General features: G+C 44.1%; 1 protein-coding gene across 2 annotated transcripts in view; it reads right to left on the reverse strand.

The window, feature by feature from the left end:
• The window catches only part of LOC126336741 (protein yippee-like 2), a 566,443-nt gene that overhangs the window by 243,632 nt on the left and 304,874 nt on the right, over positions 1-17,937 (reverse strand). For both annotated transcript variants that reach the window (XM_050000740.1, XM_050000749.1), the window contains exon 2: positions 10,014-10,064. The gene's annotated coding sequence lies outside the window, so the exon portion shown is untranslated. The remainder of the gene's footprint in view (positions 1-10,013; positions 10,065-17,937) is intronic.

Below are 17,937 nucleotides of genomic sequence, written 5' to 3' on the forward strand. Positions count from 1 at the left end.
TATCAGAAGGTGGTGTATTGAGATCATGTAGTCTTCTCGTGTGGCTATATTAAAATACGCGAGTGGCAACCCAAAGAAGTCTCTAATGACCTCGACGTGAAAGGTACATTAGACCTTAATCTTCTTTCCTTTTTCTCTTGGAAAATTTTCCGTGACGGAAAGGCGTTTCATTTACAAGCCTACTGTATCTGTTGGAAACAATGAAACTGACAAGTTTCCTAGGACCACAGGGAGATCGGTCAATCAAAAACCGTTGAGTGCGCCAGGGCAGAAGGGGAAAGAAACACGGAATGACTACTTAGCGTTCTTGCCCTGACAGGACCATCACTGCTGACCGGCCACCATCTCATTCTCTTTCAAGCGGGGGTGGAAGGGCATGGGGTCTGCACACCACTCTCAGGGGCACTGTGAGCTTCCAAACCTCCAAGTCACTGCTTCTCATTCAAGTAGCCCTCCAAAAATCCCACTATGAGACACTGGCTGGATTCCATTCTAGTCCTCCCGCGAAGGAAAAATCCCTAGCGTAACGTGAATTGAACCAGAGTCCTACTCAAGGCATTCTGTTAGGCTTACCAGTCAACTGCTTACATCCTCCGAATAAACAGTGTACAGAGCTTGGTGTAACACTGACAGTGGTGTAACACTGACAGTGGTGTAACACTGACAGTGGTGTAACACTGACAGTGGTGTAACACTGACAGTGGTGTAACACTGACAGTGGTGTAACACTGACAGTGGTGACAGTCCACTTTGATTTTATATCCTGTAAATACATGGCGACTCGTGCAAAATTTTACCGATGCCCTACAATATCACGAAAATAAATGGATAGCGTTTCACTATGTCGTCGTGGTGGACGTGACTTACTACTGTTGCGATATTAGCTTTGCCCAGTGCACTAAGGTAACTACGCTATTTACATGTTGTTGATTTCCACTTTAATTAATGCATTAATACGTCTTTTATCTTTCACTCCTTCTGTACCCCACACAACACTGCTGTTCCTGAATAACAAACATGGTAAGAAAATGTGCACCGCTAAAATCACACCTACAGATCCAACTCCTTTCACACACTTCCTCACTAATTTTCTTGTATACTCACTTTTGTACTACAACCTATAGCCTTTTATTTACAAGGGTATTAATCGTAACAAAATACACTTAATTTTACGTTTCTAAATTAAACTGTCTGAATATATTTAAATTTACAATTACTCTGCCAACATTGTCAGGAATGGAAAAAACCAAAACAAATAAACGTTTTAGTAGCAGTGCGAATCGCGCCCGAGCCAATACGCTGCCAGCTGGTGCGCTTGATCACTTTCTATTTTCCTATAGCAGCAAAAGGTGAAATATTGCTAAAAAATGTCTCATATTCTACGCTTGCACAATAATTTACAAGCGCTTTCAAACAAAAAATATTCACCTCGTGCTATGAGCAACACAGCACTCACAGTACTGGGAGGGATAACGTCACCTGAAAGCATCCACAGTCGAAAGCAGCTGCATCCCTTCGCTGAGGTGATTGTGCGCGGCTGACTGTCATTGCAGCATTCGACATTAGTTTCTAGTTATAGCGGAGAGAGGGCAACACAACACGTTTCCGTCCATCTGCATACGGGCAGCCATTCGAAGACAAATGGCGTACTTTAATTGCCAACTTCGGTTTGCATTCAGAGAGAAGTGGCTTAATTTAAGTACGATATTTACAGTGCGCTGTAGCACATTAGCACTTACCACTGCATTAAATTATGATGTTGCGGAAGTTGTAAAAAAAAAATGGTTCAAATGGCTCTCACCATTATGGGACTTAACTTCTGAGGTCGTCAGTCCCCTATAACTTAGAACTACATAAACCTAACTAACCTAAGGACATCACACACATCCATGCCCGAGGCGGGATTCGAACCTGCGACCGTAGCAGCCGCGTGGTTGCGGACTGAAGCGCGTAGAACCGCTCTGCCACCACGGCCGGCTCCGGAAGTTGTCAGCATGATGTAATTATCTGAAATTCAATGTACTCAGCACGGATATGAACAAATTCTTATTAATATAATAAAACATTTTCTACAGTTCACATTGTTATTTTGATCAAAGTTCTACAGTATCTGTCACGTGAAAAGTGGTGTTGACGACAGTGTTGTTCTTTTGCAGATGGGGGTGGAGGACAGGGGCAGGCGGAGAGCAGCAGCAGCAGAGATAGAAGCGGACTGTGAAACCTGCTTGCACAAAATCGGGGGACAACGATTCAGAGCCTGTCAGACAAGGGCGCTATCTTTTAAAAGAAATTGAAGAGCCATCGTAAACAAATATACAGGGAAAAAAACTACAGATCTTCAATGAAGTCTGGAATGTATCTAGCCAAAGTTAACGTACTGCCGTTGTGATACTATCATCTGTTTCGTTCTTATCAAGCAAGTAACAAGCTCACTACTTCTAAATACTAGGTCTCCAACTGCTTCTGCCGTTTTTTCTCGAAGTTAGAGACTTCATTGTGAAAAACTTACAAAAAAAAATTACGATTCAGAGTACTGGTCGTCGCTGACCACAGCTTTCTCCTAGCTTTAGGGCAGCATACGAGTCCCACAGTGTATAAACTGGGCATCTATTGAGAGGAGCCATGAATCGATCCAATTTTGCACTGGTTCATATAACCGCAAGTGCTAGTCAGCTTGGTCGTGTGCCACAGACCGAGAAAGGTGGCAGTCAGAGGGAGGCATATCCGGAGAATACGGCAGGTGGAGGAGAACTTCCAATTTCAACATTTCCAAGTATGGCTCAAATGACTCTGAGCACTATGGGACTGAACTTCTGTGGTCATCAATCCCCTAGAACTTAGAACTACTTAAACCTAACTAATCTAAGAACATTACACACATCCATGCCCGAGGCAGGATTCGAACAAGCGACCGTAGCGGTCGCGCGGTTCCAGACTGTAGCGCCTAGAACCGCTCGCCCACTCCGGCCGACTTCCAAGTATGTTTTGACAGGATTTTCGGCTTTGGGTTGTGCACTGTCTTGCTGCAATATCATCTTTTCTACATCTACATGACTACTCTGCAATTCACATGTAAGTGCTTGGCAAAGGGTTCATCGAGCCACAATCATACTATCTTTCTACTATTCCACTCCCTAACAGCGCGCGGGGAAAACGAACACCTAACCCTTTCTGTTCGAGCTCTGATTTCTCTTATTTTATTTTGACGATCATTCCTACCTATATAGGTTGGGCTAAACAAAATATTTTCGCATTCGGAAAGTTGGCGACTGAAATTTTGTAAATAGATCTCGCCGCGACGAAAAACGTCTTTACTTTAATGACTTCCATCCCAACTCGTGTATCATATCTGCCACACTCTCTCCCCTATAACGTGATAATACAAAACGAGCTGCCCTTTTTTGCACCCTTTCGATGTCCTCCGTCAATCCCACCTGGTAAGGATCCCACACCGCGCAGCAATATTCTAACAGAGGACGAACGAGTGTAATGTAAGCTGTCTCTTTAGTGGACTTGTTGCATCTTCTAAGTGTCCTGCCATTGAAACGCAACCTTTGGCTCGCCTTCCCCACAATATTATCTATGTGGTCTTTCCAACTGAAGTTGTTCGTAATTTTAATACCCAGATACTTAGTTGAATTGACAGCCTTGAGAATTGTACTATTTTTGGAGTAATCGAATTCCAACTGATTTCTTTTGGAACTCATGTGGATCACCTTACACTTTTCGTTATTTAGCGTCAACTGCCACCTGCCACACCATACAGCAATCTTTTCTAAATCGCTTTGCAACTGATACTGTTCTTCGGGTGACCTTACTGGACGGTAAATTACAGCATCATCTGCGAACAACCTAAGAGAACTGCTCAGATTGTCACCCAGGTCATTTATATAGATCAAGAACAGCAGAGGTCCCTGGACGCTTCCCTGGGGAACACCTGATATCACTTCAGTTTTACTCGATGATTTGCCGTCTATTACTACGAACTGCGACCTCCCTGACAGGAAATCACGAATCCAGTCACACAACTGAGAAAATACGCCATATGCCCGCAGCTTGATTACACGTCGCTTGTCTATCGCTGTATTGTGGCCGTTTGTCTTTGAGTGATTGGCTCAAACACATCAATTTCTTTCGATAACGACCTCTTGTGACTGTTCTCGTCGGTTGCAGTAGCATCGAAAGCTCGCTCTCTTTCACAATCACACCGGTCTTCAACGTCAAAATCACCTTTCTCGAAGCATGGAAATCATTTTCTGCCAAGTTCTGTCACAAACAGGTGTCTCGCCATTGGTCTTACGCAGCTTTTTATAAGCCTCGGCCGCAGGCTTCTTCACATCAAAACAGAAAATTAAAACCTCCCGCAGATGACGAGAATAGGGTCGTAAGTTGACATATTCGGCGGAGAATAGCTTTAAGATGCAATCAAAAATCGACTAATATTTTGATGGTGTTATGCTCTCAAATGCCCAAGCTTATTGTATGACACTTACTCACTGCGACTTGTGCCACTACTTTCCACAAAAGCCGTCTACTGCAAAACGGCGGAAGCAAAGTTGTAGACCTAATAGTTTTCGTCTCTCGAAGCTGTAACCGTAAGTTAAGATGAAAACCTCACAGGCTTACCACAGGGTGGATGTCTTGGACATCTGCGCAGGTAAGCCCGTACAGATGGGGACTAACAGGAACGTGTGCGAGGTCCTGAAGGTCGATGAAGTGTGCTGGAGGGCATTAACCTGTTGAGAGTAAACACACACATTCGACGTCGACGAAACTCGTGCCTCCCTTACGACAGCAGTCCCTTTTCCGTGACGAACTTCCAGTTCCGTCAGGGGATCCGCACGAGGCACCCTACGGAAGAACGCCTCGGCGTGGCACCTCGCCGACGCAGACGCAGACGCAGACCCGCCCTGCGATTACCTCGGCGCACCCATCCTAAAGGTCACCGAGCGAGGCGCCTTTCCCGAGACTCAATGGGGGTGCAATCTCAGACGAGGAACAGCCGAGTCGTGAAAGGGAACCTACACTTTTCACCACTTTTGTTCTGCTACATCGAAAGAAACTAATGGCCCTTTAGAAATCTGTGTCCACTCAGGCGAGCAATTTTTCTCGTGACACACTTTCTATTTTTAAAATCCTCCTCGTTACCACTGCACTGCGCCTCATTTTCTGCAGCTTTCTTCTACAGGTCAGGATGTCTTCCCCGTCAGATTTTTGCTGAATGTCAGTACAGGACCTTAACTTCAAACCCTGATGCCGAAAACTATAACAATAGTGATGCACTGCTTCATTCTCGTGGTATCGGAAACAGAGATCAACGAATTACGACGGACAATATACAAGTACGACGTACAACATTACAAAGAGTACAGAAAACGCACCGTAACTAGAATCATAATATGGGTGAAAGAATATGAACGTCAAAGCACACAATACCTATCAACAGTCACCACACATGCAGTTATTTCCAAATGTGAAAAAAGGTAGCACATTCAAAAAATAGCATTTGGTTCACTTTAAAACTGTAGAAGTAAAATACCAGACAGTCTACAAAATGGTTCAAATGGCTCTAAGCACTATGGGACGTAACATCTGAGGTCATCAGTCCCCTAGACTTAGATCTACTTGAAACTAACCAACCTAAGGACATCACGCACATCCATGGCCGAGGCAGGATTCGAACCTGCGACCGTTGCAGTCGCGCCGTTCCAGTCTAGGGCGCCTAAAACCGCTCGTCCACAACGGCCGGCTGCACACTGTTTGCTTGTTGGATAACACCCGTATGAAATTTACTGTGGCCATAACACCTGTGGTAGAGAGAACTCGTTACCAGTATTAGCGAAGGTGAAACTACTAAATGAAACACTTCATTAATGTTAATTCAAGAAAAATGATAACTGTAAACACAACTGACATTGGGTTGATTTTAAAATGAAAAGGTTGTTGTATGGGCCGCCCCCGTCAGATGTCGTTGGAAAATTTGAAGTGAACAATTAACATTGTGTAAAAAATGAAAAACAGAGTAATGCTTTAAATGGTTCTGAGCACTATGGGACTCAACTGCTGTGGTCATTAGTCCCCTAGAACTTAGAACTACTTAAACCTAACTAACCTAAGGACATCACACACATCCATGCCCGAGGCAGGATTCGAACCTGCGACCGTAGCAGTCGCACGGTTCCGGACTGGGCGCCTAGAACCGCGAGACCACCACGGCCGGCGGAAAAAAAAAACAGGGTACAAGCAAAAGTAAGACATTGAGAAAATCAGAGGCAAAACGAAGAGAGTCAGATTCGACAGACCGAAAGGTTGTCTCGAAACATGAATCAAAGATGGTAACTTGCATTTAGATCCGAGCTATAGTTTTACCAAACACTCACGTAACGTTCGTGGCAGCAGGGTCGATGTACACGATGCCCCCACGACTCATCAGCGAAATTATGCCAAGTCGCAGGACTGTGAACCCAGCCCAATTGCGGCGCCGGCTCCAGACGAAGCGTAGAATAACAGTGTGTCCCCTGAACGAATTCCGAACAAAGAATGTAATTTTCAATTTCCTCCAGCGTCCCTCCTGAACATTGTTGAGGCGCTCTCTTCTCGCCGCTATGACCAATCGTAGGGCATAGCGCGAACGTCCCTCCAATTGCGGAAAATAACAGTAACTTCTGCGATTACCTAGTCTGCGCAGTTTGGGCCGGCCAGTACACAGGCTAGTGCAAAAGGAACGAGCTCTTTGTTAACACGCACTACAGAATACCAGCGCGAGGAAACAACTGAGTTCTTTTTATTTTAGTCAGTACCGCCATTAGACTTATTTATTTCCATTGTTAATTTACCATCACACAATCATGATTTCGGTTTTAAGGTGCCATTATCAAGTGTAAATAAACGACAGTCTAATGTCGGTACTGACTTTAAAGAAATATATTATGACTGTGGCTCCGCATTATGAAAAAGTTATTGAGTTGTTTTTTATTGAATTGTATGACTAGGGCCTCCTGTCGGGCAGACCGTTCGCCGGGTGCTGGTCTTACCATTTGACATCACTTCGGCGACCTGCAGTCGTTGAGGATGATAGGATGATGACGAGGACAGCACAACACCCACTCCCTGGGCGGAGAAAATTCCCCGACCCAGCCGGGAATCGAACCCGGGTGCAGAGCATTGACCACCCGTCACTGACCATTTTTTTTGGGTGTAACAATAACAAACATAAACTGCTTCTATCAGATTTTTTATATAAGACGATGACCTTTATAAAATAAAATATTTCTGGGAAACGTAAATAAGTGGACTTTAACATAATAGTGAAAAAATATCCTGCTTCTGTCAGTACAAAACAATAACGGACCACGTTCCTCTTCTTGGACGCGTACCTCGCTAATCCCGTTACACCTCGCTTTGGTGACTGGTACGTCTTCACGTGTGGTGGTGGATCCTCTCCACTGTACTGGTCCTTTCGTGATCTGATACTTATAGGCAATAATTACATTCTTCTAACCGGGACATCCCAATTGGATAGGGGATCAAGCAAGGCACTTCCTAAAAAATTTGCGTAATATGTTCGATATCTCGAATGTCTCAAACTGTGATTGATGTTCTTGTAGTAAGGCCCAAAAGTCGAGTACATTCTTAATGCCGTCTCGGAAAAGATAAAGCACAGTCAAACCTCGAATCCAAGTCACTGCATTTGTCTCTGTTCGGGGATAATAGGTCATATCTGGGAGAAATAGTATCATCATTCAGCTACCGGGGCCGGACAACAACTGAGAAAGAAGTGCATCTAAAATATGGGCTGTAGTTTCCAGAAATGTTTTGAAAGATGTTATTGCATCTTCCAGAAACCCACTTCCCAGGCCAGAAGGAACAGTTCCTGCCTAATGGAAAGGTCAGTCGTAGATCCGTGTTAATCACAGGCAGTGCCGCACCCTGATGGCCTCCGAACAGCTGACCGCTGTTAAGAGGATCAGGAGTGACCACCACAAAGGGTACATTCCGTCGTCGGTACAGCAATGGGCGCTCGAGGATCTCCCAAGACGCTTTCGTGTACAATGCCATCCCGTATTTGTCTCCCCAAAGCACATTTAATTTGTAAATAATAGGAAAGTATAGACAGCCAAAACAGTCAATACCGTCACTGCGCGATAGCGATGTATATGTTACCGATTATGGTGCCACTAAAGTGGAGTTACTAAATACAGTTTTTCCAGAACTGGAAACCAGAACAGCTCCTAGCATGAGTGAAACAACTCAAATTACTTCCGGTCCAGATCGTCGAGTAGAACAGAAGTGATATCTGGAGTTCCCCAAGGTAGTGTCATAGGTCCTCTGCTGTTCCTGATTTACATGAATGATCTAGGTGATAATCTGAGCAGCCCCCTTAGATTGTTTGCAGACGATGCTGTAATTTACCGCCTAGTAAAATCTAGAGACGATCAATTCCAATTAGAAAATGATCTAGAGCGAATTTCTGTATGGCGCGAAAAGTGGGAATTGGCACCAACAAAGAAAAGTGCGAGGTCATCCACATGGGTCGTAAAAAAAAAAAAAAAAAAAAAAAAAAAAAAACATATTTGTGCGATTTATCTTATACCCAAAATTCATCAAAGGGCTGTCAATTGGACTAAATACCTAGGAATTACAATTACGAGCAACTTAGAGTTTGAAAGACCACGTAGACAATGTTGTGGGGAAGGCAAAACAAAGACTGCGCTTTCTTGGCAGAACACTTACAAGATGCGACAAATCCATTAAAGAGACAGCTTACATTACACTTGTCCGCCCTCTGCTTTAATATTGCTGGGTGGTGTGGGATCCTTACCAGGTAGGATTAACGGAGGACATCAAAAAAGTGCAAAGAAGGGCTGACCGTTTCGTGATATCGCGCAATAGGGCTGAGTGTGTGACTGATATGATACGCGAGTTGGGGTGGCAGTCACTGAAACAATGGCAGTTTTCTCTGCGGCGGGATCTATTTACGAAATTTCAATCACGAACTTTCTCTTCCGAATGCGAAAATATTTTGTTGACACCCATCTACGTAGGAAGAAATGATCATAATAAAATAATAGAAATCAGAGCTCGAATGGAAAGATTTAGGTGTTCGTTTTTCCCACGCACCATTCGAGAGTCGCATGGTAGAATAGTAGTATGAAAATGGTTCGATGAACCCTCTGCAGGCACTTAAGTGTGAATAGCAGAGTAACCATGTAGATGTAGACAGTAGTAAGTCTAAAGGTATAGTGTAAAAGAAAAGTAACTAGTCGGTAATCTACACAGGAAGTACGCTGATCTTACGGTAATTCAAGTTCATGTATTGAATGAAGTAGAAAATTAAACGAAAGTTAACATGTTTGACACAGTCGTGATCAAAACATAAAATGACAGAAGGCTGGCGGCTGGCGAGAATGGCTTGCCGCATATCAAGCTAGTACAGTCAACAAAATTCTTCTGGGTTTGAGGCCGCATTGTCAACTATAAAATTCCGGCTTTTCAGCGACTATTGCAAGACGCCTATGGTTGTATTGCTAACTACTGAATGAGCACTACTTTGGTAACATTTACATGATGGTAAAGAGATGCTACAAGGACACGCAGACCACGGAGGTAACAGTGAAGTAGTAGGCTTAACGTATTCTCGCACCAGGTTGGTTAGAACCCATGTACAGGACTGCGCGTTTTCTCCGCCGCAAGCTGCATCGGCCGGACAACGCCGGTGAGCGCGCGCCGGCTGCAGAGTGTTGGGAAAGGGGAGAACCCTTTATCTGGCCAGTCGAACACGACAGGGAGATAAGAGGCCGGCACAGATTGCAAGGAGGCTGTTCCGCCGGGGGCTCGGGGTGACGCAAGCACACAGGCGCCGCACTTGCGGGGTTGGCGCTCTTAACCTCGCCTCGCCGATTCGCCAGTCGCGATTTCACGAACCGCCGTCTCCGTCCGCGCTGGAGCGTGTAGAAGGCCATTAGCTGGAGCGCGCTTGGCTGGGAATTGCCCAAGGCGGCCGCGGTACTCACCGCTCAACTAGGACGATGGGTCTCGCTGCACATCTGCGATATCACCTCAACCTGAAACACACAACCAAAACCGGCTCTAGTAAGCTGCAACAACAGCAATCATTACAGTTACATTACAATGAAAAAATAGTAAAAGAAACAAAGTTAGCTGTTCCATAGACCATATGAACGATTCTTTCATCGAAATAATGTGGAACGTGTTATTTTACAGAAGATGTACACCTGATTAGCGTTAACGTTAATGGAAACATTATTCCAAGTCCTACTCATGCAACTACACTTAATTGTCCTTTCTTTTACTGGCTACCAGTCAAATAGAAATTCGGCAATTTCTCCAGGAGAAATGATTTTAAATTAGATTTAAGACTTGCTACTTGTCAGAAACTTTATGTTGTTGGGCAAATTATCAAAAATTTTTGTTGCTGCATATCAAACTTCTTCCTGAGACACTGACAGCTTAATAATGCGTAAAGGAGGTCATTTTTCCCCTCTCTAGTGTCATAGGCATGGCCACGACTATTCTTCTCAAATTGTGATGCATTATGTATGACGAATTCCATTGGCGAATGTATGTATTGTGATGGAGTAGTTATAATGCCTAGCTCTTTGGAGATGTGCCTACGTGGACATCCACGGGTGAACAGCACATACCAGAACATTACGAACACCTACCTAATAGACTGTGTGTCCACCTTCAGTGGCGACGAGTCGTGGCATGGAAGTAATGAGGCCTTGATAGAAGGGAGTTGGCACCACATCTGCATACGCAAGTCACCAAATTCCGGTAAATTCAGCGAAAAGAGGGGGGCCATGGAGGGGGGGAGCATGAGCTCTGACGCCACGTTCAATCACATCCCAGATGTGTTCAATCGAATTCAGTTCTGGAGAGTTGGAGGACCGGCACATCAACTGGAACTCGCCACTGGGTTCCTCGAACCACTACATTACAATCCAGACTGAAGACATACCGCACTAACTTGTTGAAAGTTGGAAAATACCACTACCGTCGGGCAGCATGATCGTCATGAAGAGATATACATGGTCTGCAATCAGTGTACGACACTCCTTGACCATCATGTTCCCTTGCACGAGCTCCACTTGGTCCATGGATGTCCACGTTAATGCTCCCCAGAGCACAATGGAGCCGCTTCCAGGTTGTCTGCTTCCTGCAGTACAGTTTTCAAGCAGCGGTTACCCTGAAGATCCGCGTCTTCCCATCGGCATTATCATCGGGAGTCATCAGATCATGCAACGCTGCCCCCTATCAAACTCAGACAACTCGCGCGCCCCGCCATTGTACACGCGGATAGCAAGTTCACTGACACACAACACACGCACGCATCGTGCGTGTGCCACGTTAGCAATCACTCCTCGTTAAGTGACGCTGCTATCGCCTGGACAGGTCATAATGTTCTTGCTGATCAGTGTATTATTCTTACTGCTAGCTTTTTTTTGCAATCAATTCTTTATTTCTAAGGAATGAGTTACCGCAGTAAAATAGTCAGGAGGTTGATACGTTGGTTTCCAAGATTAGCAATTATACGAAGAGGAAATGTAAGTGAATTGTTCGAGAAACTCAGTAAAATGCTGCTTCTACTTCGTATCTTCATCAATACCTACACCCAAAAATTTGGAGCATTCCAACTTATTTACTCAATCCTGCTAATGTGCTACATCAACAGTTGGTAGGACTACTTGCTGTACAGAACTGAATGTAGTATTTTTTTTGTTTCAAAATTTAGGGAGAGTACATTTTCAAAGATTCGCTTCATAATTCTTTAGAAGATATCATTTATCAACTCTTCCGTTGGTTTTTCTGTAACTGGATTTATTATACCATTAGTATCGTCTGCAAAAAGTACCATATATAATAAATAGCAGTAGCCACGGTTATAACGGCAAAAACGCATCATATGGTATTTTTATTAGGTCGACCTCATACCCCAGATGCCGTAGAAGAGAACTTCAAAGAAGACTAAGAGGAAGAATGAAAGGCATTGTCAGCTGTTGGAAAGACTTATCATAACACTTGCTTCCTCGAATGCGAGACCATCCAGCAAAAATGTATACTATGCAGATCGACGTGTACAAGAAATGCATGTATCATTTTCTTGCAATATTCCCATTTACAGGCACTTTTCAGTTTATAAGAGAGATCATAGAAAAAAGATAACGATTTGTTCAGCACTTTACAGTGGATAGTGGAGGTTGGTGCGGGAATAATTTACGGAGTGGAGGAAGGTTTGTAGCGGACTTTTCGGCGAACTTTAACTTAATTCAGGGGTCTCATTTTAAAGAGACATATTGTATTGTACTGTATTGTATGGAACTGGGGACCTAGAAACGACGCAGAGGCTTCGTACCCGCCGTAGCCCTCAGTGGTTCACAACCCCACAACAGGCTACAGCAGTCCACTCGCCCCAACGCAGGTTTATTGTGCGGTTCGCCCCCAGTGAACCGCCCCCGGGAACGTCTCAACACCAGACGAGTGTAACACTAATGTTTGCGTGTTAAAGTAACTATGGTGTACGCGTACGTGGAGATAGTATTTGTGCAGCAATCGCCGACATAGTGTAACTGAGGCGGAAGAAGGGGAACCAGCCCGCAGTGCGTTAGACTGCACGGCTAAGTGGGCGGGCAAACACATATATACTACGAAAAGTGAAATACTACGAGTATTAGGCCCTTGGAGAGATTTTTTCGACGTCTCGGAAACAGATCAGCTTCACAGAGTTCCCATGCAGACAGCGCATCCCCCTTACATCCGTCGTGGGTAAATACGGACTTGTCACTAGACAAGTAACTACTGAGTACATTAAAAAAATTACATTCTTTCGCGTGGAATACAGAACATAAGGTGTGTTTCATACGCGATTTAAAGCATTTCTTCAAGAGAGAACAGCAGAAAACAGATTAATCTACGAAATGGAAGATTAGAGTTTGACGTGCATTCAACAAGACCACTGGAGACGAAGAGGAAACCAACAACGTCCCACGCAGAGGAAATACCCCGACATTCGCCTTAAGCTATTGCGCGAAACACTGAAAACTTCAATGTGGATAGCCGACCATCCTCTGCAAATCACATTTAAGTGACTGGCAGAGGGTTCATCGAACCACCTTCACAATTCTCTATTATTCCAGTCTCGTATAGCGCGAGGAAAGAACGTACACCTATACCTTTCTGCACGAGCTTTGATTTCCATTATTTTATCGTGGTGATCGTTTCTCCTTGAGTAGGTCGGTGTCCACAAAATATTTTCGTATTCAGAAGAGAAAGTAGTGACTGGAATTTTGTGAAAAGAATCCGTCGCAACGAAAACGCCTTAAAAAAAAAAAAAATGTCCAGCACATATCCTGTATCATTCTAGTGCTACACTCTCCCATATTTCGCGATAATACGAAAACGTGCTGCCCTTCTTTGAAATTTTTCGATGTATTCCGTCAGTCCTATCTGGTAGGATCCCATACCGCGCAGCACTATTCTAAACGAGCTCGGACAAGCGTAGTGTAGGCAGTCTCCTTAGTAGATCTGTTACATTTACGTAGGATAACAGAAGTAACAGTCGCTTTCACTGCTACAAAAAGAACGTAAGACTGTCGCATCGCTCAACATCAAAACATATTGAGGCGGCAGTGTAACTGCATCTACACATCAAATACAAAATATATGCAGTGTGTGTTGATGACGACTGGGGATTGTTTGGAGGAGGAGACCAACAGCGAGGTCATCGGTCTCATCGGATTGGGGAAGGACGGAGAAGGAAGTCGGCCGTCCCCTTTCAAACTAACAATCCCGGCAGTTGCCTGGAGCGATTTAGAGAAATCATGGAAAACCCATATCAGGATGGCCAGATGCGGGATTGAACCGTCGTCCTCCCGAATTCTAGTCCATCAGTTGATTATGATTATGTTTGGTTTGTCCCAATTTTTACACAGTTCAATTCTTTACACAGTCCAGTCCACTGTCACGTATGATGATGATGATGATGATGAAATGAGGACAACACAAACATCCTGTCCTCGGGCAGAGACCCAGTGTCAGTGAAGTGCAGTGTTCTTAAAATCGGAAACCAGTATGTGAAAGAACATTAGAAATGTAGTAGGAAACAAAAAAACTCATTAGTAACAATTGTACATTTAACAGCAGTAAAGTAAAACTGGAAAACTGTCAACGATCTTGACGAACAGATTAAATTGTTACACTGACCATTGAAGATTCTTAAAAATAAAGCTTGGTTTAAGTATGAATTTTGTTTCAGTCGCAAAAGAATAAATTTATAAGAAATGTCTAATGCTTTTTTTACCTCTTTCTTTGCATCTCGATTTGTTTCTAGCTGTTAAATAACGTAATAACGTATAAAACAGGTCTCCCTTTATTAGACCTGAGATTTTCACGGTCGAGAAAGGTTTAATTGAAAATCTTTACGTTCTTATTTACGAATAGTGGAGGATGCTTCTTGTCTAGTTATTGTAAAAGCTGTAATTTTCCGCTTTGAAATGGTTCGTGTCTTTTGTGAGATAACACTCGTAGCAAAAATACCAAGGCCTTATGCAACCTTCGGAAAGGGTTACGTTACGAAGTAAGCGAAGAATCCTTGACAGTGACGTCCCGTTTCGTTCCGTCTGTGTGAACGCAATCATTTGAAATGCATTGTGAAATGTTTTAGCGTTCCGCTCCGCGACATCTACAGTTAATCGACCATAAATCAGGCACTACCTGATGAGGTAATGCCAACCGGAAGCTATTAGTTCACGAACCGATACACATCTAACATGAACAGCAGGTGACACGTCTCGATTCACTCTTATCTGCCATTTCTGTTACTGTTGTCTGATTGTGCAGTACAGGCTGCTTCAAAAAAGGTACGTCCGATTTTACAAGACTGTACCTTGTACAGGAATGAAGTTTGAAACGTGGGGCAGATTTCATTTTATATATCGAAACCAGAAGATTACCTTGGTGTCAGTTTTAAGCTGCCAGCCCATATTTTGCCAGTAGCGATCTGCGTGGTGCAGCTAGATCGCTAGCACGCCCGTTCAGTGCCCTATGTGCACCGATAACACAGCAACAACACGCGCTTTGCGTTCTCCGTTTCCGTTTCAATAGGTGCAACTCATTTACAACTGTACAACCTGGTTTTCGTTGAGAGTAAGGCATTGTACCTCGTAAGGCCCTCGCATTGCCTCACTGGATAAGGCCCCCCGCTCTAATGTCTTTTCTTTGCAAAATTGTTAAACACTCCCCTCCGAACAAGGCTGTGAGAACTCCGATGCCGCACAACAATCGAAAACGTGCTCCCAAAAGAACGGATTGAGTTCGACGCGCGTCCATTGGTGGAAGGGGGCAAATGGAGCAATCGTGAAACGCAAATGAAAACTTCTATCGTAATTGTAAAAAGGATTCAAGATTCTATGTACATACTTGTAGAAGACATACCATTCTAAAATAATTTTTTTTAATCCTACATGAAACTATGGACAAGCGAGGCAATATTGACTGTACGACTTCTGTTACAAAATAGGTTAAGGAGAAAACTTTTGACAGTGTTGACTACTCTTCATTCTTTGAAATCCTGAAGGTAGCAGGGATAAAATACAGAGAGCGAAAGGCTATATTTGAAATTGTAAAGAGACCGGTCGAGAGTTACAAGAAAGGCTCTGAGCACTATGAGACTCAACTGCTGAGGTCATAAGTCCCCTAGAACTTAGAACTACTTAAACCTAACTAACCTAAGAACAACACACACATCCATGCCCGAGGCAGGATTCGAACCTGCGACCGTAGCGGTCACGCGGTTCCAGACTGTAGCGCCTAGAACCGCACGCTCACTCCGCCCGTCTACGAGACAGGGAAGAGTGTTTGAGAACTATGTGAAACACGGTTGTAGCGTATGCCCCCATGTTATTCTACCTGTACATTGAGCAAGCAATAAATGAAACCAAAGGAAAATTAAGTGAAGAGATCAAAGTTCATGAGAGGAAACAAAAACTTCGAGGTTTGCCGATGACGATGTAATTCTGTTAGAGATGGTGAAGGACTTGGAAGAGCAGTTTAACGGAATGGACAGCGGCTGGAAAGAGAATGTAAGTTGAAAGAAAACAAAAGCGAAACAAGGGTAACGGATTTCAGTCGAGTGAACTCAAGACGATTCTGAGGAAATTATATTAAGAAAAGAGACATCAAAAGTGGTACATGTTTCCAGAGTGTGATTTTCACTCTGCAGCGGAGTGTGCGCTGATATCAAACTTGTTGGCAGATCAAAACTGTGTGTCAGGCCTAGACTCGAACTCAGGACCTTTGCATTTCGCGAGCAAGTTTCCGTGGTAGATGTGTTTTGCTATTTGGGCAGTAAAATAACTTATGATGGCCGTAGTAGAGAGGATATAAAATGTAGACTAGCAATGGAAAGAAAAGCGTTTCTAAAGAAAAGAGAATTGTACACGTCGAATATAGATCCAAGTTTTACGGAATCTTTTCTGAAGGTATTTGTCTTGAGTGTAGCCTCGCATAGAAGTGAACAGTTCAGACATGAGAGAACAGATGTAGTGCTACAGAAGGATGCTGAAGATCAGATGGATAGATCATGTAAGAGGAGGTAGTGAACGAAACTGGCAAAGTACAAGTGTGTGCCACAACTTGACAACGATTGCCTGACAGGATGCATTCTGAGAAATCAACGAATCAAATGAAATGGCTCTGAGCACTATGGGACTTAACTTCTAAGGTCATAAGTCACCTAGAACTTAGAACTACTTAAACCTAACTAACCTAAGGACATCACACACATCCATGCCCGAGGCAGGATTCGAACCTGCGACCGTAGCGGTCGCGCGGTTCCAGACTGTAGCGCCTTTAACCGCTTGGCCACTCCGGCCGGCATCAACGAATCACAGGCTCAGTACTAGAGAGTGAGGGGTAAATACTGTGAAGGAAGACCAAGAGACGAAAATTATTAGGAGGTTCAAATTGTTGTAGGCCGCAGTAGTTATTCGGAGTTGAACAGGCTTGCACAGGATACAGTAGCGAGGGGAGCTACATCCAACCTGCCTTGGGAATGAAGACCGTAACAACAACACTTCTAAGTTAAAATGTACCACATGTTACTAACATCATTCATGCAGAAGAATAAGTGTTGCGAATTCGAACAAATCTTTCTAACACACACTGTAGTTGACACGAGGAGGATACTGATTGTGGGCAGTGAAAGAGAGTAGACACGAATTAGAATGCTGAAAGGAGGAAGCTACAACCGACTTCGTCGAAGAGGAAACGATACGAGCGACGCAATAATTACGCAGTGCAATGAAGCGGAGCGGTCTTATTTACCAGGCGGCTCACGCTGGGAGAAGCTGCTTGCAACTGCGGCGCCACAGTGTGCGCCCGCCTTCATTCCCTCAGGACTGCGGCTACCAACACGACCAATCGGTCGCTACTGGAGCGGACATCCACCCCTGGTCCCCAGCGTGCTCAGAAGGGGTTCTTCACTGAGGGGTGACGTCACTCCTCATTTACATGGTCGGTCGTAATTTGGGGAGGTCGCTCAGTCCGCCCTGCTTTTGCGTCGCCGTGGCGTTTCCCCTCCGACAAATTCACAAATTAATTATCATATCAAAAACTGAAAACACAGCATTGACGTTGTACAATACTATTTGTAGAATGAATGCTTTCACGACCGGGTGACATGGCTGTTGATATACTTTCCGGGATGTGAGGTCGTGGACCAAGAACTTTTTCTGCTCCTTACGTTTCGTCCAGGACTGCGCTGGACGAAACGTAAGGAGCAGAAAAAGTTCTCGGAGCACGACCTCACATCCCGGAAAGTCTATCAACAGCCACAATACTATTTGTTTTATAGCTCTTTGTGAACTGGCTTTAGGCCATCCTTACAAAAGAACATCACCAAGTAGACTGCAAAAAACA

Source organism: Schistocerca gregaria, chromosome 1 (assembly GCF_023897955.1).
Source record: "Schistocerca gregaria isolate iqSchGreg1 chromosome 1, iqSchGreg1.2, whole genome shotgun sequence".
NCBI classification, from domain to species: domain Eukaryota; kingdom Metazoa; phylum Arthropoda; class Insecta; order Orthoptera; family Acrididae; genus Schistocerca; species Schistocerca gregaria.